We start from the raw sequence: 24,643 nt of genomic DNA, 5'->3' as shown, positions 1-24,643 counted from the left end.
ACACCACCACCACCACCACTACCTACCACCACCACCTACCACCACTACCACCACCACTGCCACTACCTACTCACCACCACCACCACCACCACCGCTACCACCATACTCCACCACCACCACCACTACCACTACCACTCACCACCACCACCACCGCCTACCTACACTACCACCTACTCACCACCACCACCACCGCTACCACACCACACCACCACCACCACTACCACTCACTACCTACCTCACCTACTACTACCACCTACCACCACCACCACCATCCACCACCACCACCACCTACCACCACCACTACCACCACTACCACCACCACCACCACCACCACCACCACCACCACCACTACTACCACCACTACCACCACCTCCACCACTACCACCACTACCACCACCACTCACCACCACCACCATCACCACCACCTACCACCTACCAACCACCGACCACCACCCTACTACCACTACCACCACCACCACCTACCACACCACCACTACCACTACCTACCACCTACCATCACCACCACCTGCCACACCACTACTACTACTCCACCGTTACTACTACTACTACTACTACTACTACTACTACTACTACTACCTCTCTTCTCCTGTCTCTGTCAGTTGGCCTATATATACTCCCTCCTTCTCTCCTTTCTGTTACTGTAACTTGTAAATGTGCGGGTTATTTGTGTATTGTTCCTGTCACGGTATTGTGCCTTTTTGTTCAAAATTATAATTTACTTTATTATGGGCTCTGGTGGCCTGGTGGTTAACACTCTTGCTTCACACGGCGAGAGCGTGGGTTCGATTCCCAGCCAGAGTAGAAACATTGGGCGTGTTTCTTTCCACCTGTTGTCTATGTTCCCCATCAGTAAAATGAGTACCTGGATGTTAGTCGACTGGTGTGGGTCGCATCCTGGGACACTGACCTAATTTGTCCGACATGCGGAGCATAACAAGTGGCTTTCTATATAGTAGTATGTCATTGATGTCAGCTAGGACTGTATACCTTGTACATGTACTGGCAGTAAATAAAGATATTATTATTATTATTATTATTATTATTATTATTATTATTATTATTATTATTATTATTATTATTATTATTATTATTATTATTAAATATACATTTCACCAGTCTCGTAGGAACCGCCATCATTTGTTTGTTATAAAAATTAGATACATTGAAATATGGGTCTACTATGATCAGTCGCCTCAGTTAGGATACACATCAGGTACGATGTATTTCGATTTGGTGAAAATATCGGAAACTGCTGGTTTATTAGTAATATTATAGGTAAGCGAAACAAAACTTCCAGTTAAATTATGGATAGTGAAGCAAACCAGGAGAAATTTATGGTTTTGAATATGTCCAGTATAGGTCAATAGGCCTACTGCATTACACTTTTAGATATTGCTCTTGTAACATTTTGCAAAGTTAGACAAAAATTAGGTAACATATGTTCTCGTATCTTGGCGAGTGACTGTTGATATGTAACTCACAAATAACCGACACTTGAGGAACTTAAGTCAACGTTTCGTTCCGCTCAGGACAATTATCAAGTCATCAATGAACATGAATAAGAAGACAAAATCAGAAGACAGGTCGGGAAGAGGGAGTGTGGAGAAGGAATTAGTAGTAGTTGCGGTAGTAGTACAGTTGGTAGTAGGAGTAGTAATATCATGTGCCAGTAGACCTGCAGCAGGTCTACTGGCACATGGTAGGTAAGAGACAAGAAGCAAGGAGAAAGTCAGAAGACAGGAAAGGCGAAAAAAATACAGAAGACAGGTCAAGAGAAAGGGTGAAAAGGCAAAGGCTGGGTCATGTCATGAGTGTTCTGAAGATTTAAACATTTAGTAATGTATCGAGATAATTAGGAAACTCCTGAAACAAAACTGTGTTTACGTTTCATGTTAAAATATGGTATATAAAAGCCGATTAAACAAGACAACGTCTGTGAAGGCTAGGAAAACAGAGTTCTAGCGGAGGAACAGTCGTAGTGAGACTGAGATCTCTAGCACGACACAGAAGAGCGTTGTTAATGTTAACAAGGATATTATTTTTTTGTGTGGATTAAATCATCATCAGTGAGCAGCCAGCCCCACCAAAATATTAAGAACAGGAGCAAGAGGTTATTAAAGGTAATTAATGATGATAGACAGTATAATGTTTCCAACAATATGGAGTGAATGATACAAGTGCATAAACTTCTAACTTAAGGCATCTTTTAATGGATACCTATTTGTCCTAGACCATTTTCACTCAGTTTAGAGTAATTAAAGTCCCAGGACCGAAATGTACCCATTGAAAGATGTGCCAAGTGTTATCTAATGCAAATGGTGATTAATAATACCGACAAGTATGTAAGGAAGACACATATGCAGTATCTAGTTATTTCACCTGTGTCTTTTTTACTTGTTGGAGGAGCAGGAAATTAGGTACACCCCGGAAGCATCAGTGACAATGGTTTTCATGCTCGCAAGACAATAACTTACTCAAACTTTTTAATTTGCATTAATTTGAATATTTTAAGCAGTTTTCCTTAGTATTTGAGCATATTCAGATGTGTACAAATGTGAAAAATGTTTTACGACATAACCGAGAACATGAATTTTCTCTAGTGCATCGTACAGATTTTTTTCTAAACAAATCTTAACAAAATGTTGAGATTTAAAAAAGTTAAACAGATCTATAATTTTAATTATTCTGTTACGAATAAAATGCTTCTTTATGAGGCATTCACCTGAGTTACTCCGGGCGGGTTTGTGTGCTGGATCAGTGTGACAGCGGGTTAGTGTGCTGGATCAGTGAGACAGCGGGTTTGTGTGCTGGATCAGTGAGACGGCAGCCACCGCTGTAGCGGGTTTGTGTGCTGGATCAGTGAGACAGCGGGTTAGTGTGCTGGATCAGTGAGACAGCGGGTTTGTGTGCTGGATCAGTGAGACGGCAGCCACCGTTGTAGCGGGTTTGTGTGCTGGATCAGTGAGACAGCGGGTTTGTGTGCTGGATCAGTGAGACGGCAGCCACCACGGTAGCGGGTTTGTGTGCTGGATCAGTGAGACGGCAGCCACCACGGTAGCGGGTTTGTGTGCTGGATCAGTGAGACGGCAGCCACCACGGTAGCGGGTTTGTGTGCTGGATCAGTGAGACGGCAGCCACCACGGTAGCGGGTTTGTGTGCTGGATCAGTGAGACGGCAGCCACCGTTGTAGCGGGTTTGTGTGCTGGATCAGTGAGACGGCAGCCACCGCAGTAGCGGGTTTGTGTGCTGGATCAGTGAGACGGCAGCCACCGCAGTAGCGGGTTTGTGTGCTGGATCAGTGAGACGGCAGCCACCGTTGTAGCGGGTTTGTATGCTGGATCAGTGTGACGGCAGCCACCGCAGTAGCGGGTTTGTGTGCTGGATCAGTGAGACGGCAGCCACCACGGTATCGGGTTTGTGTGCTGGATCAGTGAGACGGCAGCCACCGCAGTAGCGGGTTTGTGTGCTGGATCAGTGAGACGGCAGCCACCGCTGTAGCGGGTTTGTGTGCTGGATCAGTGTGACGGCAGCCACCGCAGTAGCGGGTTTGTGTGCTGGATCAGTGTGACGGCAGCCACCGCAGTAGCGGGTTTGTGTGCTGGATCAGTGTGACAGCAGCCACCACGGTAGCTGGAAGTATTACTCTGCCTCATACATTAGCAAGTAGGTTACTTAGGTTTTGATAATTAAATATAATGAAACTGTTTTGTTTGTGAAATACTTAAGGATGTGTTTAGTTTTATCTGTAGTAAAATACTGTATGTAACTTGAGGGCTGAGTTACCCTGAGAGATAATTTAACTTGTTACAGTAAGACGACTGCGCAAGCGGCATCTTGCGTATTAATGGTGTTCAGTCAGACAAACTATTACGTATTTTATGGTTCATAGTTTTCATGGTGCGGTTATTAGGTATTGCATAATGGTGATTACCTGAACTGTTATTATTTTGTCCCAGTTAAGTTTTACGTTTATGAGAACACCTCAGACAATCGGTTTTTAAATGTTCAACTCTGGCGCAGTGTAACTGGGGAAAGGTTTTTCCAACTATTTAATGTGCAGGTTCCCTCTGGTCTATTTTATATACACCATTCCCAGTTTTAGATTCCGTACAATAACCTGAAGATGCCTCCTTGGAGCGGCTTCAAACTTTGAACATTGTTGCGTTCTACCTAGAAAAAAGTTGTAATTTTATTTTTACTGTAGTGTTTTTGCCACAAAATAACTTGAGTTCGCCTTTCCTAAAAGCCTTCCATCGTTAATAATTACTGCAGCTTAAGAAGAGGACGGAGCCTAACATGGTCAGGCTTTGTAAATACAAATTTGCCCGTTTTTTGAACATAATAAAACTGGATTCGTAGAATCTGAGCAATACTGCAGAATACCTAGTCTAACTTGCTTCTAACTTTTCTACAGTGGTGGGGTTTGCACACTGAAGGTACACATCGATATTAGGTTGGGTATGTTAACTTTTAATAAACAAATTGGTGTCCGTGCAATAACTGAATAATTTTTTGGATTGATTTTGGGTTACATATGTGCCAGTTTGCCAGTTTTATTGAAGATATTGTGAAAATTAAAATATTTGTTTTCATGTGATAACTTGAGAATTCCTTATCCGATCGGCTTCACACTTTCAACAATGGCGCATTTTACCTACAGGAAACATTAAATTGTTAGTGGATTGTGTAGGTGATAGTGTGCAAAATTCTACTTTAATCCCAGTTGTGGAAAATACTGTATATATTTTCCAGAAATTCAGTATTTATATGTAAATAGATGGCCATACTGTATTTAATAATATTTATGTCATAGAAAACGGAAAGCCTGCGTCTGCGCAGAGGGGACTCGCCATCTTGGTTTTGAATTGGATACAACGTTAATATAATGGGAAGAATTTTTCGTGCTCTAGAGGTTAAAATTGGATTGACACCTCTCAAATAGGAGGCGAAATTGTTGGATGTGCATTCCTGCATAACTTGAGATATCAGACGACTGGACAAGACAGCTCCAGGAACCTCAGATAAGCTCTCTAGATTTGTGTGTAATTCTGGCCAGCATTATTTTCATAGATTTAGTTAGAGTGAGGTTTTCTGAGTATGATACACATTAATCTCCAGTCAAATTGGTGAGTAATATTAAGATATATTTTCCTTCTGTTATGTAATTGTGTATATATATAACCATTTATTATTTTTAATATACAGTCCACAAAATTTATATATTTACCAGTACTCCTGGTTACACATATTTCATTGGTAATTAATAGGTCCAGAGCAACTTGTGGATATGACAGTGGTAGGTATCGAAGGGGGACATTTTTTGCGACCTAGGTGTCCCAAATTCCTACTTGTCTAACTGATAAATAATAATTATCTTTGTTCATTTACTGTTATGTATATAATGATACATTCAGCTAAATGCAATTTTCCACATTTAATTTGCCCGTTGGTCCTTCTTGAACCGGAGGTAATTAGTGAAGTTATTAATTAGTTAATTACTTAATAATTATATGTGAAATAACAGAAGGAAGTGGATGTTAAATTCACAAATTTACTTAATGTGTAGTGGATTATAATAATTACAATATTAATTTTGATAAGTCAAGTCTGGCTAAGTTTATATTAATTTGTATAATACTAATTTGATAAGACAATTCTGGCCAAGATTTATATCAGTGTATGTGTAATTGATAAGACAAGTGTGGATAAAGATTATATTGTGTATAATATTAATTTTGCTATGCCAAATTCTGGCAAGGATTTATATTTGTATAATATTAATTTGATAAGCCAATTTTGGCCAAGATTTATATCAGTGTATGTGTAATTGATAAGCCATGTGTAGCTAATTATTAATGTGTATATTAATTTTGCTATGCCAAATTCTGGCAAGGATTTATTAATTTGTATAATATTAATTTTGATGAGCCAAGTTTGTATTAATGTACATTTAAAATTTATATTATACATGTAATTGCTAAGCTCAAGTAGCTAGGATTTATTCAAAGGTGAGTTGTATCAGTGTTGTAAGTTGTAATCAGTGTTATTAATAAAGTTGAATTTAATACATTGCATCATGGCTGAAAATGAGGAAATTAATGCAGAAGACAAACATATGGAATATAGAGTAAAGAAAGCATCACTACAGGCTAGAAAAGTTCATGTAACCAAGGCATATAATAAGTGCTTGGAATTAATGAATCAAGAAACTGTGAATACTGATGATTTAAAATTGTATTTAGACGCTTTAGGGAATAGATATGATTCATACAAATTATATTACAACAAATATGAAGGAGATTTGTTAGTAAACTGTGTAGATGAGACTGAAGTAGATCTCATAATTAATCAGTATTATGAATTAGAGGAAAAGATTCTTTCTTGTAAAAGTCAGGTCTTGAATAAATTAAAATGTGTAAACCAGGCAGTTGGTCGGTCTGCTCCAACAAATAATATGTCTTTGCCAAAACTCCCAGAATTGTGTTTGCCTGTGTTTAATCCTGGATAAAATTGGGAGGAATTTTGGTCAATTTTTAAAGCAGCTGTGCATGACAGGAGTGACCTAGCCTGTGTAACTAAATTATTTTACCTCAAAGGACAGGTAAGAGGAGATGCTCACATACTGATACAAGCCTTTCCCGATGTAGATGACTCTTACAAGGAAGCAGTTGACTTGTTGAAGGTCACTTATGGTAATATAGAACAAAGTAGGTGGGATCTAGTGAATATCATTGTTAATTTAAAATCTCCAGATCACACTTACAAAGGTTTACAGCAGTTTAGAGTTAAACTGGAGAGCACTCTCAAAACTTTAAGTAATAAATATAATCTGAAGGAATCAGACTGGTTATTGAGTGCCATGGTACAGAATAAATTAAGCTGTAAAACACTTGAATGGCTCTCAAACAAATATCACAAGGGTTATTTTGGTCTGGAGGAAATAAGACTAGGTCTATGGGAATTAATTGTGCAGTTGCAGACCAGCCAACTAACTCATTTTAAAGATGCAACACATAATAACTCTGAGGTATCTGTCAAGTTTCACAAAGGGAAAAATTATCCCAGTGTTAATAATCAAAATTCATTTCCTAAAAAGAGTTGCATAGGTGCATATCAAGTAGCAGGAATCAGAAATAATGATTCTCCACAAGGTAAGAAGAATAAGTACCCTCCTAAGAGTAGCCCAGTAAATAAGAAACCAGTCAAAGAAAGGAGAGATTGTCTCTTCTGCAAGGGTACTCATTTTTCTAAGAATTTCAATGCATACAATTCATGGAATGATAAAGTTGAAAGATTGGAGGAACTTGACAGATGTATCAGGTGTTTGGGTAATCACAATGTAAAGGATTGTTATGCCAAATTAAACTTCTGATATCAACGTCAAAAAGGAAGACACCATATAGTCATGTGTAAGGGTCTATATGTTAATGTTGATAATAATGATAATGTTGACAATCCTGACACAACAGTAGCTAATGTAAAAATTGCTGCTAATGTTAATAATGATGGTTTTGCTGAAGTAGCCTTACCTGTGTTACAGGTAAAAATTGATGATAAAAGGCATAAATCAAAAAATGTAAATGCATTATTCGACCAGGGATCCCAGCGTACTTTCATAAAACGTAAATGTCTTGATGGTATGAAAGTACAGATGGGAGATCCCACAACTTTAAAATTATCTGGTTTTCTCTCTGATAAAAGGTCTCAATTGTATGACACTGTTTATGCAGCTGTCAGGTTGGGCAATGAGAAAAAAACGTGTTAATGCAGTAATTGTAGATAGACTTCCAGAGAAAATAACTACAGTAGAGCTTAGTAAAGCTACAGAAAGACTCTCACATAATGTAAATTTAGCACCTTCAGGTGTAAGTGATGATTCTGTAGGGCCAATAAATATTTTGATAGGTATTGACTATTATGCCTCCTTTGTAAAGGGTATGGTAAAGAAATGTGGTGTCACCCTTTTGAAGACTGCAGGAGGCCATGTAATGTATGGTAGGATTCCTCGTAATAATAATTCATGACTAGAGGAAACTACAAATACCATAACTGTGTGTCTTACTCATGAAGTCGTGCCCCAGTATAATTCTTCCATAGAGGATGGTGTTGAGCCAGTGCATAAATTGTGGGAATTAGACAGCATTGGAATAAATGTAAATGAAGAAAGACCAGACGATTCTTTTACTCAGGAGCATTACCTGAGAGATGTAAAATTTGAATCTGGACAATACTGGGTACGACTTCCGTGGAGACTGAACCATCCAGAATTGCCCACTAATTACAGAATGGCATATGGACAATTAAAGGCTCAGCTCTGTGAACTGAGAAAGACACCAGAATTGTTAACTGCCTATAATGATATAATTGCTGAGCAGTTAATTAATAAATTTATTGAAGAGGTACCTCCTGAGCAAGCCAAAATTTATGGTCACTATTTGCCACATCACGGAGTGAAGAAGGATTCTAAGACCACTCCTCTGAGAATTGTGTTTAATTGTAGTGCCAGGAGTAACAAAAATGTACCTAGTTTAAATGACTGTTTGATGACAGGTCCGTCGTTGACGGAAAAATTAGGAGATATCTTATTAAATTTCAGAGTAAAGAATTATGCCTTTAAGGCTGACTTAAGTAAAGCTTTCCTAAGAGTGGGTTTACAAGAGGCTGACCGGGATTGTACCCGCTTCTTATGGCCTGAGAATCCTAGTGACCCACTTAGCCCTCTGAAAACCTTTCGCTTTAGAAGCATATTATTTGGTGCTACATCCAGTCCGTTCCTACTTCAAGCGACGATAAATGCACACTTTAAACGTACGGGAAGTCCATTGAGTAAAGTAATGAGCAAACAATTTTATGTGGACAATTTCCTGGGTGTGACGTCAACTGATGAGGAACTGTTAATGACTTATGGAAAGGCTAATAAAATAATGCAAAGTGCAAATATGCCTCTGAGGGAATGGAATAGTAATTCGTCCAAATTAAAGGACAAAATAAGTAAAGATTACCCTGGAGATGAAGTGCTAAAATGTAGTAATGTATTGGGATTAACTTGGGATACTGAGAGAGATTTGTTAATGTTAAAACCTAATAATTACAGTATGCCCAATAAATTAACTAAGAGAGTTTTGCTTGCTGAAGTTTCCAAATGTTTTGATCCACTAGGTTTAGTGTCACCCCTTACTATAAGAGGGAAATTATTAATTCAGGAAGCATGGAAACTTAAATGTGCTTGGGATGAAATTCTACCTGAGGAATTCATTAACAGGTGGGATGAATTAATTGGTGATTATGAGAAAATTCCAATGTTGGAGTTCCCACGCCAGGTGGCCAATCCAAATGGGAAAAATGCACTCCACATTTTTTGTGATGCTTCAAAATTGGCATATAGAGCAGTTGCTTACCTTCAATGTAATAGTGTTATTTCTCTTGTTATGTCTAAGGCTAAAGTGTCTCCAATTAAATCATGTACCTTACCTCAGTTGGAATTAACAGCCTTTTATGTAGGTGTCAAATTATCTAATTATATAAGAAATAAGTTGCAGGAGATAAATATTAGCGACACTGTAATTTGGTCTGATAATGAGGTATCCTTACAATGGATTCGTAATGGAAACAGTAAAATTGTGTACGTACAAAACAGAGTCGCTGAAATTAATCAGGTGCAAGAGAAGTATAATAGTTTGGGTCAGCATATGTTAACCTTTAATCATATACCTGGGGAGGAGAATCCGGCCGATTTCTTGTCTCAAGGTTTACCTCATGCTAAATTTGTAAATGCTGTATCATGGTTTAAAGGACCGAGCTGGTTGGTAAATAAAGCTAATTGGCCTGTACAAAAGGCGTATATTGCTCCTGTTGAAATTACTGTGACCACCACTCCAATAGTTTGTCCTCCCTTAGCCATTGATATAAATAGGTATTCTTCTTTACCCAAACTAATCAATGTAACTAAGTTGGTGTTTAAATTTCTAAACAAGATGAATATTTCATATAAGTTTTCACATCCTCTTGAATATTGGGTAAAGAGGGTACAGGAGGAAATCTATGGAAATGAGATTAAACTGATGATGGAAAGAAAAATTGTGAAAGGTTCTATAATAGAGAAATTGGGGCTGTATTTAGAGAACAATGTAATTAGGTGCAGAGGTAGGTTACAAAATGCTGAATTGGGTGATTATGCTAAACACCCTATCTTACTGCCCAAAACTCATCATCTAACAAATTTGATTGTTCTAAATGCCCATAAAAATGTAATGCATGGTGGGGTACAAGATACCTTAAATTGTATTAGGGAAACTTTCTGGATTCCACAAGGACGGCAAAGTGTAAAAAGGGTGATTAAATCTTGTGTAATATGTCGCCGTGTGGATGCCAGATCCTATATGTACCCAGGTCCTCCACCATTGCCAAAGGAGCGTGTACAATTAGTGAAACCATTTGATGTAACAGGTGTAGACTATAGTGGTCCAATAATTTTAACAGGTACGTCAAATGGTGTTCCACTGAAAGTGTATGTTTGTTTGTTCACCTGTACTGCTACTAGGGCAGTTCATTTAGAAGTGGCACAGGACTTGTCTGCAGAACAGTTTATGCAGCTGTTTCGAAAATTTGCAGCTAGGAGATCCTGTCCGAGGTTGATGATTTCGGATAATGCCACAAATTTTGTAGCAGGTGCTCAACACTTGATAGAATTAAATAATAGTAACGATGTTCAATCTCTGTTAACCCAGCGAGGGTGTACCTGGAAATTTATTACTCCTAGAGCCCCTTGGCAGGGGGGACTGTACGAAAGACTGATAGGCACAGTGAAGAGGTGTCTCCGCAAAGTACTACACCGGAAGAGAATTAATTTGGAAGAATTCCGTGCAATGTTAGTGGAGGCAGAAAATCGTATAAATAATAGGCCTCTCTCGTACATGAGTGATACACCTGATGCAGATGTATTAACACCTTCTCACCTAATATGTGGAAGGAAATTGGAAGCTGCCTCTGTCTATAGAGATAATCCGGAAGAAAGTGATGAAGATTACAATGATGCGGCAGTGTTGTGTAATAAATTTAAAATGTTAAATAAAGTAATTGATCATTGGTCTAATGTGTGGCATAAGGAATATCTTCTTACACTACGTGAACACTTTTATGGTGCGACAGAGGCACTAAATCGACAGACCATTCAACCAGGTGACATTGTGTTAATTGACACTGAACAACATCGAACATTGTGGCCTCTGGGCAAAGTATTGACATTGTACCCAGATGCACAAGGTGTTGTCAGGAATGTCAAAGTGTTGTGTCGTGGCCAGGAAAATTTATGCACAATTAATAAATTGATTCCCTTGGAGTTAGGTGTTCAATCAAACGTAAATGAAAATCTGAGGGAAAGTGACACGAGTGATATGGAAGATAATGCTGACCAAGTGATGCCGGAAAATGAAATCGTAGTAAGACCTACTAGGAGAACAGCCACTCAAGCCAGAACTGGCTGGAATCGTCTCCTAAAGGAAGGAGTAATTTGAGTCATTTAGCAACGAACTCCAGCCGGCCGCAGTGTGGAAAATACTGTATATATTTTCCAGAAATTCAGTATTTATATGTAAATAGATGGCCATACTGTATTTAATAATATTTGTCATAGAAAACGGAAAGCCTGCGTCTGTGCAGAGGGGACTCGCCATCTTGGTTTTGAATTGGATACAACGTTAGTATAATGGGAAGAATTTTTCGTGCTCTAGAGGTTAAAATTGGATTGACACCTCTCAAATAGGAGGCGAAATTGTTGGATGTGCATTCCTGCATAACTTGAGATATCAGACGACTGGACAAGACAGCTCCAGGAACCTCATATAAGCTCTCTAGATTTGTGTGTAATTCTGGCCAGCATTATTTTCATAGATTTAGTTAGAGTGAGGTTTTCTGGGTATGATACACATTAATCTCCAGTCAAATTGGTGAGTGATAATAAGATATATTTTCCTTCTGTTATGTAATTGTGTATATATATAACCATTTATTATTTTTAATATACAGTCCACGAAATTTATATATTTACCAGTATTCCTGGTTATACATATTTCATTGGTAATTAATAGGTCCAGAGCAACTTGTGGATATGACAGTGGTAGGTATCGAAGGGGGACATTTTTTGCGACCTAGGTGTCCCAAATTCCTACTTGTCTAACTGATAAATAATAATTATCTTTGCTCATTTACTGTTATGTATATAATGATACATTCAGCTAAATGCAATTTTCCACACCAGTTATCTTACCGGCTAGTTTATAAAAGATATTCAATTTTCAATTTCTTAAAAAATCTAAAAAATATATCTTTTGGGATTATAAAAAAATTGAAATAAAATATAACAGAGAAAAGTGAAAATTCATAAATTTATGGTGTTTTTAAGATGGACGTTCACAAGTATCATATTTTGGTACGGCTTTATTCTTTAGGCTGTCATAGTCTGTGATACAATGTTCTTTTCTTAAATCTAGATTTTCGTTTGTAACTTGAGAATATTTACCTGGAGAGTGTTCCAAGGGTCAGCACCCCTTCAGTCTGGTGTTTTCTCGTCTGTTGCCCATGTGTCTTACTTACCAACCTGTCGGTATTGTGTACCATTTTGATATTCACTCTGTCAGACACTGCAACACATTGGTATCTTGGTAGAGAAGAGAAAACACCTTGGACAACTTTATCAAGTGAGAATGGTTGGATTGACAGGGACCTGACTTCTCAATGAATACATTCTTCTACTATTGGAGTACACCTCTCCATACTGTCGCTTAAACTTCACATTGTTCCAGACTGTGAAAGACTATGAGGGACTGACTACCTCAAAACTAAGTCTTCAAGGGTGATGGACTAATTACATCACCTTTTTTGTACTCGACTGAAGAAGCCTACACAGTAGGCGATGCCCAACTGTTGCATGTGTCTTAGTTACCAACCTGTCAGTATTGTATACCATTTTGATATTCACAAGGCAGAGGGAAGCTGGGTGTGTGGGATACGGGGATACCTTTCTTGGATCATTTCTTGGATCATTTTTTGGATCATTTTTTGGATCATTCAGCGAGCGAAATATATCTAGATACAATCTGAGTAGTGAGGGGAAATACAAGATGAGTAGGACCCATCACAAACTTAATAGCATGGAAAAAATAGACACAAATGTAGTATGTTTAGGTAAGACACATATGCAACAGTTAGGTATCTTTATTATGAAACGTTTCGCCTACACAGTAGGCTTCTTCAGTCGAGTACAGCAAAGTTGATAGAAGCAGAAGAGACTTGAAGACGATGTAATCAGTCCATCACCCTTAAAGTTTTGAGGTGGTCAGTCCCTCAGTCTGGAGAAGAGTATTGTTCCATATTATTCCAGACAATGGAACAATACTCTTCTCCAGACTGAGGGACTGACCACCTCAAAACTTTAAGGGTGATGGACTGATTACATCGTCTTCAAGTATCTTCTGCTTCTATCAACTTTTCTGTACTCGACTGAAGAAGCCTACTGTGTAGGCGAAACGTTTCGAAATAAAGATACCTAACTGTTGCATATGTGTCTTACCTAAACAACCTGTCGGTATTTTATACTATTTTATTGTTCACAAATGTAGTATAATGAGATCCTTTGTTGCCAACGTTTCGCCCACACAATAGGCTGTATCGTCACAAACAGATCTACCAGAGAAGAAAGTACGTGATATAGGAAAGTTCTTAATCGTTATCCTACATAACAACAAACCTACTTGGCCCTCTCATCTCGACTCCAGCCTCCTCAACACTCTCCACCTGACTCTCCACCCTATATATATATTCATGTACTCTGCTCAGGTACAACTGTTTGTGACTTGATAAAGCCACTGTGTGGGCGAAACATAAACAATTAATGTCCGCATTATACTGCATTTGTGTGGTTATTTTTCCATCGTGTCGATATTTTATGTGATTTATCTCCAACCTAATGCTAGTTCACCAGGTGGTTCAACTTGGACTGAGCAGTCAGTCGCATGAAATGTCAAGTATGTAGAGACACACTGCCATATTCTAGAACATTGTCTTAAGAGTGTCATAACATTTGATACCACGTTCAACACGACATGACATAGCAGATCACTTTATTGCTAATGATGAAATAACTGAAATCTGGAGATTGAATCCACAATTTGCACCAGCTAGATGACTCTGCTGATGTTAACGATATATTTGTGGAAAATTACATTTAGCTGAATGTATAATTATTTACATAACAGTAAATGAACAATGATAACTATTATTTATCAGTTAGACAAGTAGGAATTTGGGACACTTAGGTCGCAAAAAATGTCCCCCTTCGATACCTACCACTGTCATATCCACAAGTTGCTCTGGACCTATTAATTAAATGAAATATACATACACCAGGATATATTGATGATAAAGGCTAAAGTGTCATTTGAAAACAGGTGAATTTGTAAATGAAGTGATAAGCCTATAGAGGAAGGTGCCAGAAGTCGCCAGAAACTTACCACAGGTCAGCTGTTTTTAATAATCTTACTGGCCTGCTAGTGTACTCGCATATAATCTAGTGATACCAGTGAATAGCAGAATACAGTGTTGTAGTAGCAACTAACCAGTATTATAATGGTACTTAGTGGAGTGGAGTGACTTTCATTAGTTTCTTTTCTTGAAATACCAGACGTTACTGTGAATTTCATATAACCTGTAGTTACCAGCGGTCGCAATATACACAACGAGAAGCAATTATTACTACAGAAAAAGCGTCCTTCCTCCAAAATTTGCACCAGTCAACTATAGTGATAATATAGCATTTATTGTGGTGGAGACGTAAAAAAAAATAAAAAAAAAAAAAAAAAAAAAAAAAAAAAAAAAAAAAAAAAAAAAAAAAAAAAATAGAAAAGCCAGATACAGCGATTGATAAACAAGGAGGTGACCGTTCGTCATTGTAGGAGCTGCCAGATATCACCGGCTCTTCAACACGCAAGTTATACTTTTGTATCAGTCAAATCACATATTACTCGGGTAGATAATTTCCAATAGATCCTTCATGTGTTAGCTCAAATCACCGACCAGTATGTTTTAAATAAGTGACCCACTGATCAGAGCAGATCGACTGGTCCGGACCCTTGACTGGTCCGAACCCTTCACTGGTCCGAACCCGGGACTGGTTTCAAACAGTTTCGTTGGACAATAAAGCAGACTGTAAATGGATGGGGTTGTAGGCGCCCTTATAAACACAAACATTAAAAATCAGGAACGTGACGGTAAGCTGTCCAATATACAAAAAGAGTTAGAAACAGAAATACAAATAGCTAGAGCTTCATTTAAGGTTATTAATATAATATTCAAGAGGTTGCTAGTAGAATTGCAGTAAATCAACCATTCAAATCATTATGAAGCTGTGTGTAGTCTGTGGTCAGTCAAACAAACGGGCTTCCACATGGATAAATTGTCATTTTTGTGGAAATTGGTGTCACGCCCCTTGTGCAGATATCCCAGAACTAGCTACAAGCAGTATTAAAACAGAGAAGTGTTTCTGGGTATGCCCAAATGAGGAAAATCTGTGGACTAAAATCACAAGGGTATTAAAAGAGGACAACATCAAAGCTGCTTTCATAGAAAACCTTGAAGCTTTCTACAACAGATGGGAACATAAAAAGTCTGGGCTGAATGGTACTGCCCTTGATACTGGCCATGTAGTCAGAAACTGTAAGGCTGGAGATGAAGTCCTGGTAGTCAGTAAATGTGGGGCTGATAGTGCTGTCCTGGGAGACAGTAATGGTGAAGCTGGAGGTGCTGTCCTGGGAGACAGAAATGGTGAAGCTGGAGATACTGTCCTGGGAGACAGTAATGGTGAAGCTGGAGGTGCTGTCCTGGGAGACAGAAATGGTGAAGCTGGAGATACTGTCCTGGGAGACAGTAATGGTGAAGCTGGAGATTTTGTCCAGGTAGTCGGGAATTATACGCAGGAAGGAATACATATAAATGACCTCATAGGGGACAGGAGCCATAGTAGGGAAACAAGTGTAGTCAAAGATAAGATAAAACCAATATTGCAAACTAGAAATACCGCAGGAAATAGCAAACAAGAGGACTCCAATAGCAATAGTGAGGATAAATTACCAAAAACAACTGGTGGGAGCTCCATTGTTGGTGCTAGGGAGGATAGAAGTAAGACAGGGAAACATGCACCAACAGGGAATACAGTCACAGAAACCCAAGGCAAGCGGAAACCAAGCCTGTGCACATACTATGCACTTGGTATCTGCTGGCATGGGAAATCTGGAAAAACAGATGGGACGTGCAACTATGACCACCCTAGAAAATGCCATGCCCATATGACAACAGGAAAATGCAAACTCCCTTCCTGTAAGCTTTTTCACCCTGAAATGTGTACCTCTTCAGTACAGGAAAGACTGTGCTATAACTTAAATTGCCAGGCATACCATCTAAAGGGGACAAAAAGATACAAAACATCCAGGCCATGGGAAAACCTGGGTAGCCACAGCCACTCAAGAGGGAGAGGTTTTTTAGTGCCAGGAAGGAAAAAAAACTGGCAGGAAATGGCAGAAATCGTACACCAAATCCAGTCATTCCTGGAGTGGAACCACAGTCGATGGCCTCCACTCCAAACCAACAGATACAGATACTAATGCCGGAAAAAAAATCCCCCCCCAGTACCAACAATACCACCAGTCCGATAACATTCTTCTTTGCAAATATACAGGGTCTAAAGCCAGCAACAAACAACAAAATACCTTTCATCCGTGGACTGCTTGCAGAGGCAAAGGCAATGTTCGCGGCTTTCACTGAGACCCACATAAAGGATCACTTGGACAATGAAATATGGATCCCAGGTTACAACCTATACAGATGTGACAGAGTGAACAGGCAAAAGGGGGGGGTTGGCCTGTACATTGCAGAGTCACTTGTTTGCACAGAACTGCTTAATGCCTCAAATGACGTAGTGGAAGTTTTAGCAGTAAAGGTCGAGAACCAAAACCTAGTCATTGTGGTAGTCTACAAGCCTCTGGATGCAACATCCCAGCAATTCCAGGAACAGCTGTTAAAAATTGACCACTGTCTGGAAAATCTTCCAGCTCCTGCACCCAACATCTTGCTCCTGGGGGATTTCAACTTAAGGCACCTAAAATGGAGGAATATAGCAAATAATATTGTTGCAGTAATAACACCAGGAGGCAGCTCTGATGGAAACTCACACTCACACGAGCTTTTAAATCTCTGCACAAAATTCAATTTAAACCAGCAAATAATAGAGCCTACTAGACTGGAGAATACACTAGACCTCATATTCACTAACAATGATAATCTGATAAGAAATGTCACCATATCAAAAACAATATACTCAGATCACAACATAATTGAGGTTCAGACATGTATGCGAGGAGCCCCAGACCGACAAAATGAGACTAGTCACGAGGGAGCATTCACCAAATTCAACTTCAATAACAAAAACATAAAGTGGGACCAAGTAAACCAAGTCCTAACCGATATAAGCTGGGAAGATATACTAAGCAACACAGACCCAAACTTATGCCTAGAACAGATTAACTCGGTGGCACTCGATGTATGCACAAGGCTTATTCCTCTAAGAAAAAGGAGGAGTAGATGTAAAATAGAAAGAGACAGGCGCTCCCTTTACAGGCGACGGAAAAGAATAACAGAGCGGCTAAAAGAGGTCAATATATCTGAAATGCGCAGGGAGACACTGGTCAGAGAAATAGCAAGCATCGAACTTAAGCTAAAAGAATCCTTTAGGAGTCAGGAATCGCGGGAAGAACTAAAAGCTATAAATGAAATCGAAAGAAACCCAAAGTATTTCTTCTCCTATGCCAAATCAAAATCGAGAACAACGCCCAGTATTGGGCCCCTACTTAAACAAGATGGGTCCTACACAGATGACAGCAAGGAAATGAGTGAGCTACTCAAGTCCCAATATGACTCAGTTTTTAGCAAGCCGCTAACCAGACTGAGAGTCGAAGATCAAAATGAATTTTTTATGAGAGAGCCACAAAATTTGATTAACACAAGCCTATCCGATGTTATCCTGACGCCAAATGACTTCGAACAGGCGATAAATGACATGCCCATGCACTCTGCCCCAGGGCCAGACTCATGGAACTCTGTGTTCATCAAGAACTGCAAGAAGCCCCTATCACGAGCCTTTTCCATCCTATGGAGAGGGAGCATGGACACGGGGGTCGTCCCTCAGTTACTAAAAACAACAGACATAGCCCCACTCCACAAAGGGGGCAGTAAAGCAACAGCAAAGAACTACAGACCAATAGCACTAACATCCCATATCATAAAAATCTTTGAAAGGGTCCTAAGAAGCAAGATCACCACCCATCTAGAAACCCATCAGTTACACAACCCAGGGCAACATGGGTTTAGAACAGGTCGCTCCTGTCTGTCTCAACTACTGGATCACTACGACAAGGTCCTAAATGCACTAGAAGACAAAAAGAATGCAGATGTAATATATACAGACTTTGCAAAAGCCTTCGACAAGTGTGACCATGGCGTAATAGCGCACAAAATGCGCGCTAAAGGAATAACAGGAAAAGTCGGTCGGTGGATCTATAATTTCCTCACTAACAGAACACAGAGAGTAGTCGTCAACAGAGTAAAGTCCGAGGCAGCTACGGGGAAAAGCTCTGTTCCACAAGGCACAGTACTAGCTCCCATCTTGTTCCTCATCCTCATATCCGACATAGACAAGGATGTCAGCCACAGCACCGTGTCTTCCTTTGCAGATGACACCCGAATCTGCATGACAGTGTCTTCCATTGCAGACACTGCAAGGCTCCAGGCGGACATCAACCAAATCTTTCAGTGGGCTGCAGAAAACAATATGAAGTTCAACGATGAGAAATTTCAATTACTCAGATATGGTAAACATGAGGAAATTAAATCTTCATCAGAGTACAAAACAAATTCTGGCCACAAAATAGAGCGAAACACCAACGTCAAAGACCTGGGAGTGATTATGTCGGAGGATCTCACCTTCAAGGACCATAACATTGTATCAATCGCATCTGCTAGAAAAATGACAGGATGGATAATGAGAACCTTCAAAACTAGGGAGGCCAAGCCCATGATGACACTCTTCAGGTCACTTGTTCTATCTAGGCTGGAATATTGCTGCACTCTAACAGCACCTTTCAAGGCAGGTGAAATTGCCGACCTAGAAAATGTACAGAGAACCTTCACGGCGCGCATAACGGAGATAAAACACCTCAATTACTGGGAGCGCTTGAGGTTTCTAAACCTGTATTCCCTGGAACGCAGGAGGGAGAGATACATGATTATATACACCTGGAAAATCCTAGAGGGACTAGTACCGAACTTGCACACGAAAATCACTCACTACGAAAGCAAAAGACTTGGCAGACGATGCACCATCCCCCCAATGAAAAGCAGGGGTGTCACTAGCACGTTAAGAGACCATACAATAAGTGTCAGGGGCCCGAGACTGTTCAACTGCCTCCCAGCACACATAAGGGGGATTACCAACAGACCCCTGGCAGTCTTCAAGATAAGATAAGATAAGATAAGATTTCGTTCGGATTTTTAACCCCGGAGGGTTAGCCACCCAGGATAACCCAAGAAAGTCAGTGCGTCATCGAGGACTGTCTAACTTATTTCCATTGGGGTCCTTAATCTTGTCCCCCAGGATGCGACCCACACCAGTCGACTAACACCCAGGTACCTATTTGCTGCTAGGTGAACAGGACAACAGGTGTAAGGAAACGTGTCGAAATGTTTCCACCCGCCGGAAATCGAACCCGGGCCCTCCGTGTGTGAAGCGGGAGCTTTAGCCACCAGGCCACCGGGCCACCCAAGCTGGCACTGGACAAGCACCTAAAGTCAGTTCCTGATCAGCCGGGCTGTGGCTCGTACGTTGGTTTGCGTGCAGCCAGCAGCAACAGCCTGGTTGATCAGGCGCTGATCCACCAGGAGGCCTGGTCAGAGACCGGGCCGCGGGGGCATTGACCCCCGAAACTCTCTCCAGGTAAACTCCAGGTAAACTCCAGGAATACTGGTAAATATATAAATTTGTGGACTATATTAAAAATAATAAATGGTTATATATATACACAATTACATAACAGAAGGAAAATATATCTTATTATCACTCACCAATTTGACTGGAGATTAATGTGTATCATACTCAGAAAACCTCACTCTAACTAAATCTATGAAAATAATGCTGGCCAGAATTACACACAAATCTAGAGAGCTTATCTGAGGTTCCTGGAGCTGTCTTGTCCAGTCGCCTGATATCTCAAGTTATGCAGGAATGCATATCCACCAATTTCGCCTCCTATTTGAGAGGTGTCAGCACAATTTTAACCTCTAGAGCACGAAAAATTTTTCCCCATTCACCAACGTTTGTACAAAATTCAAAACCAAGATGGCGAGTCTCGTCTGCTGCGCAGGCGCAGAAAATTTCCCATTTTTATGACATAAATATTAAATACAGTATGGCCATCTATTTACATATAACTACTGTATTTCTGGAAAATATATACAGTATTTTCCACACTGCGGCCGGGCGGAGTTCGTTGCTAAATGACTCAAATTGCTCATTTGGCAATTGTGGAAGACCTGGGTACTTATAGGATCTGGCATCCACACGGCGACATATTACACAAGATTTAATCACCCTTTTTACACTTTGCTGTCCTTGTGGAATCCAGAAAATTTCAGTAATACAATTTAAGGTATCTTGTACCCCACCATGCATTACATTTTTATGGACATTTAGAACAATAAAATTTCTTAGATGATGAGCTTTGGGCAGTAAGATAGGGTGTTTAGCATAATCACCCAATTCAGCATTTTGTAACCTACCTCTGCACCTAATTACATTGTTCTCTAAATACAGTCCCAATTTCTCTATTATGGAACCTTTCACAATTTTACTTTCCATCATCAGTTTAATCTCATTTCCATAGATTTCCTCCTGTACCCTCTTTTTCCAATATTCAAGAGGATGTGAAAACTTATATGATATATTCATCTTGTTTAGAAATTTAAACACCAACTTAGTTACATTAATTAGTTTGGGTAAAGAAGAATACCTTTTTATATCAATGGCTAAGGGAGGACAAACTATTGGAGCGGTGGTCACAGTAATTTCAACAGGAGCAATATACGCCTTTTGTACAGGCCAATTAGCTTTATTTACCAACCATCTCGGTCCTTTAAACCATGATACAGCATTTACAAATTTAGCATAAGATAAACCTCAAGACAAGAAATCAGCTGGATTCTCCTCACCATACTCCTCACCTCATACTTCTCTTGCATCTGATTAATTTCAGCGACTGTTTTGTACGTACACAATTTTACTGTTTCCATTACGAATCCATTGTAAGGATACCTCATTATCAGACCAAATTACAGTGTCGCTAATATTTATCTCCTGCAACTTATTTCTTATATAATTAGCTAATTTGACACCTACATAAATGGCTGTTAATTCCAACTGAGGTAAGGTACATGATTTAATTGGAGACACTTTAGCCTTAGACATAACAAGAGAAATAATATTATTACATTGAAGGTAAGCAACTGCTCTATATGCCAATTTTGAAGCATCACAAAAAATGTGGAGTGCATTTTTCCCATTTGGATTGGCCACCTGGCGTGGGAACTCCAACATTGGAATTTTCTCATAATCACCAATTAATTCATCCCACCTGTTAATGCATTCCTCAGGTAGAATTTCATCCCAAGCACATTTAAGTTTCCATGCTTCCTGTGTTAATAATTTCCCTCTTATAGTAAGGGGTGACACTAAACCTAGTGGATCAAAACATTTGGAAACTTCAGCAAGCAACACTCTCTTAGTTAATTTATTGGACATACTGTAATTATTAGGTTTTAACATTAACAAATCTCTCTCAGTATCCCAAGTTAAACCCAATACATTACTACATTTTGGCACTTCATCTCTAGGGAAATCTTTACTTATTTTGTCCTTTAATTTGGACGAATTACTATTCCATTCCCTCAGAGGCATATTTGCACTTTGCATTATTTTATTAGCCTCTCCATAAGTCATTAACAGTTCCTCTTCAGTTGACGTCACACCCAGGAAATTGTCCACATAAAATTGTTTGCTCATTACCTTACTCAATGGACTTTCCATACGTTTAAGGTGTGCATTTATCGTCGCTTGAAGTAGCAACGGACTGGATGTAGCACCAAATAATACGCTCGTAAAGCGAAAGGTTTTCAGAGGGCTAAGTGGGTCACTAGGATTCTCAGGCCATAAGAAGCGGGTACAATCCCGGTCAGCCTCTTGTAAACCCACTCTTAGGAAAGCTTTACTTATGTCAGCCGTAAAGGCATAATTCTTTACTCATAAATTTGATAAGATATCTCCTAATTTTTCCGTCAACGACGGACCTGTCATCAAACAGTCATTTAAACTAGGTACATTTTTGTTACTCCTGGCACTACAATTAAACACAATTCTCAGAGGAGTGGTCTTAGAATCCTTCTTCACTCCGTGATGTGGCAAATAGTGACCATAAATTTTGGCTTGTTCAGGAGGTACCTCTTCAATAAATTTATTAATTAACTGCTCAGCAATTATATCATTACAGGTAGTTAACAATTCTGGTGTCTTACTCAGTTCGCGGAGCTGAGCCTTCAATTGTCCATATGCCATTCTGTAATTAGTGGGTAATTCTGGATGGTTCAGTCTCCACGGAAGTCGTACCCAGTATTGTCCAGATTCAAATTTTACATCTCTCAGGTATTGCTCCTGAGTAAAAGAATCGTCTGGACTTTCTTCATTTACATTTATTCCAATGCTGTCTAATTTCCACAATTTATGCACGGGCTCAACACCATCCTCTATGGAAGAATTATACTGGGGTACGATTTCATGAGTAAGACACACAGTTATAGTATTTGTAGTTTCCTCTAGTCATGAATTATTATTACGAGGAATCCTACCATACATTACATGGCCTCCTGCAGTCTTCAAAAGGGTGACACCACATTTCTTTACCATACCCTTTACAAAGGAGGCATAATAGTCACTACCTATCAAAATATTTATTGGGCCTACAGAATCATCACTTACCCCAGAAGGTGCTAAATTTACATTATGTGAAAGTCTTTCTGTAGCTTTACTAAGCCCTACTGTAGATATTTCCTCTGGAAGTCTATCTACAATTACTGCATTAACACGTTTTTTCTCATTGCCCAACCTGACAGTTACATAAACAGTGTCATACAATTGAGACCTTTTATCCGAGAGAAAACCAGATAATTTTAAAGTTGTGGGATCTCCCATCTGTACTTTCATGCCATCAAGATATTTACGTTTTATGAAAGTACGCTGGGATCCCTGGTCGAATAATGCATTTACATTTTTTGATTTATGCCTTTTATCATCAATTTTTACCTGTAACACAGGTAAGGCCACTTCAGCAAAACCATCATTTTTAACATTAGCAGCAATTTTTACATTAGCTACTGTTGTGTCAGGATTGTCAACATTATCATAATTATCAACATTATCATATAGACCTTTACACATGACTATATGGTGTCTTCCTTTGTGACATTGATAACAGTTGTTTAATTTGGCATAACAATCCTTTACATTGTGATTACCTAAACATCTCATACATCTGTCAAGTTCCTCCAATCTTTCAACTTTATCATTCCATGAATTGTATGCATTGCAATTCTTAGAAAAATGAGTACCCTTGCAGAAAATACGATCTCTCTTTTCTTTGACTGGTTTTTTATTAACTGAGCTACTCTTATTATTTCTGATTCCTGCTACTTGATATGCACCTATGCAACTCTTTTTAGGAAATGAATTTTGATTATTACTATTGGGATAATTTCTCCCTTTGTGAAACTTGACAGATACCTCAGAGTTATTATGTGTTGCATCTTTAAAATGAGTTAGTTGGCTGGTCTGCAACTGCACAATTAATTCTTGTAGACCTAGTCTTATTTCCTCCAGACCAAAATAACCCTTGTGATATTTGTTTGAGAGCCATTCAAGTGTTTTACAGCTTAATTTATTCTGTACCATGGCACTCAATAACCAGTCTGATTCCTTCAGATTATATTTATTACTTAAAGTTTTGAGAGTGCTCTCCAGTTTAACTCTAAACTGCTGTAAACCTTTGTAAGTGTGATCTGGGGATTTTAAATTAATAATGATATTCACTAGATCCAACCTACTTTGTTCTATATTACCATAAGTGACTTTCAACAAGTCAGCTGCTTCCTTGTAAGAGTCATCTACATTGGGAAAGGCTTGTATCAGTATGTGAGCATCTCCTCTTACCTGTCCTTTGAGGTAAAATAATTTAGTTACACAGGCTAGGTCACTCCTGTCATGCACAGCTGCTTTATAAATTGACCAAAATTCCTCCCAATTTTCTCTAATTCATAATACTGATTAATCATGAGATCTATTTCCGTCTCATCTACTCAGTTTACTAATAAATCTCCTTCATATTTGTTGTAATATAATTTGTATGAATCATATCTATTCCCTAAAGCATCTAAATACAATTTTAAATCATCAGTATTCACAGTTTCTTGATTCAATAAT

The 24,643-nt window shown here is 39.1% G+C and overlaps 1 protein-coding gene across 1 annotated transcript in view; it reads left to right on the top strand.

Annotated features, from left to right (window-relative positions):
* Positions 1 to 3,546: 3,546 nt before the first annotated feature.
* The window catches only part of LOC128698145 (uncharacterized), a 50,910-nt gene continuing 29,813 nt past the window's right edge, over positions 3,547 to 24,643 (top strand). The window contains exon 1 of the mRNA XM_070098679.1: positions 3,547 to 3,684. The gene's annotated coding sequence lies outside the window, so the exon portion shown is untranslated. The remainder of the gene's footprint in view (positions 3,685 to 24,643) is intronic.

Source organism: Cherax quadricarinatus, chromosome 63 (genome assembly GCF_038502225.1).
Source record: "Cherax quadricarinatus isolate ZL_2023a chromosome 63, ASM3850222v1, whole genome shotgun sequence".
NCBI classification, from domain to species: Eukaryota; Metazoa; Arthropoda; class Malacostraca; order Decapoda; family Parastacidae; genus Cherax; species Cherax quadricarinatus.
This window is presented reverse-complemented; position numbering and strand designations above follow the sequence as displayed.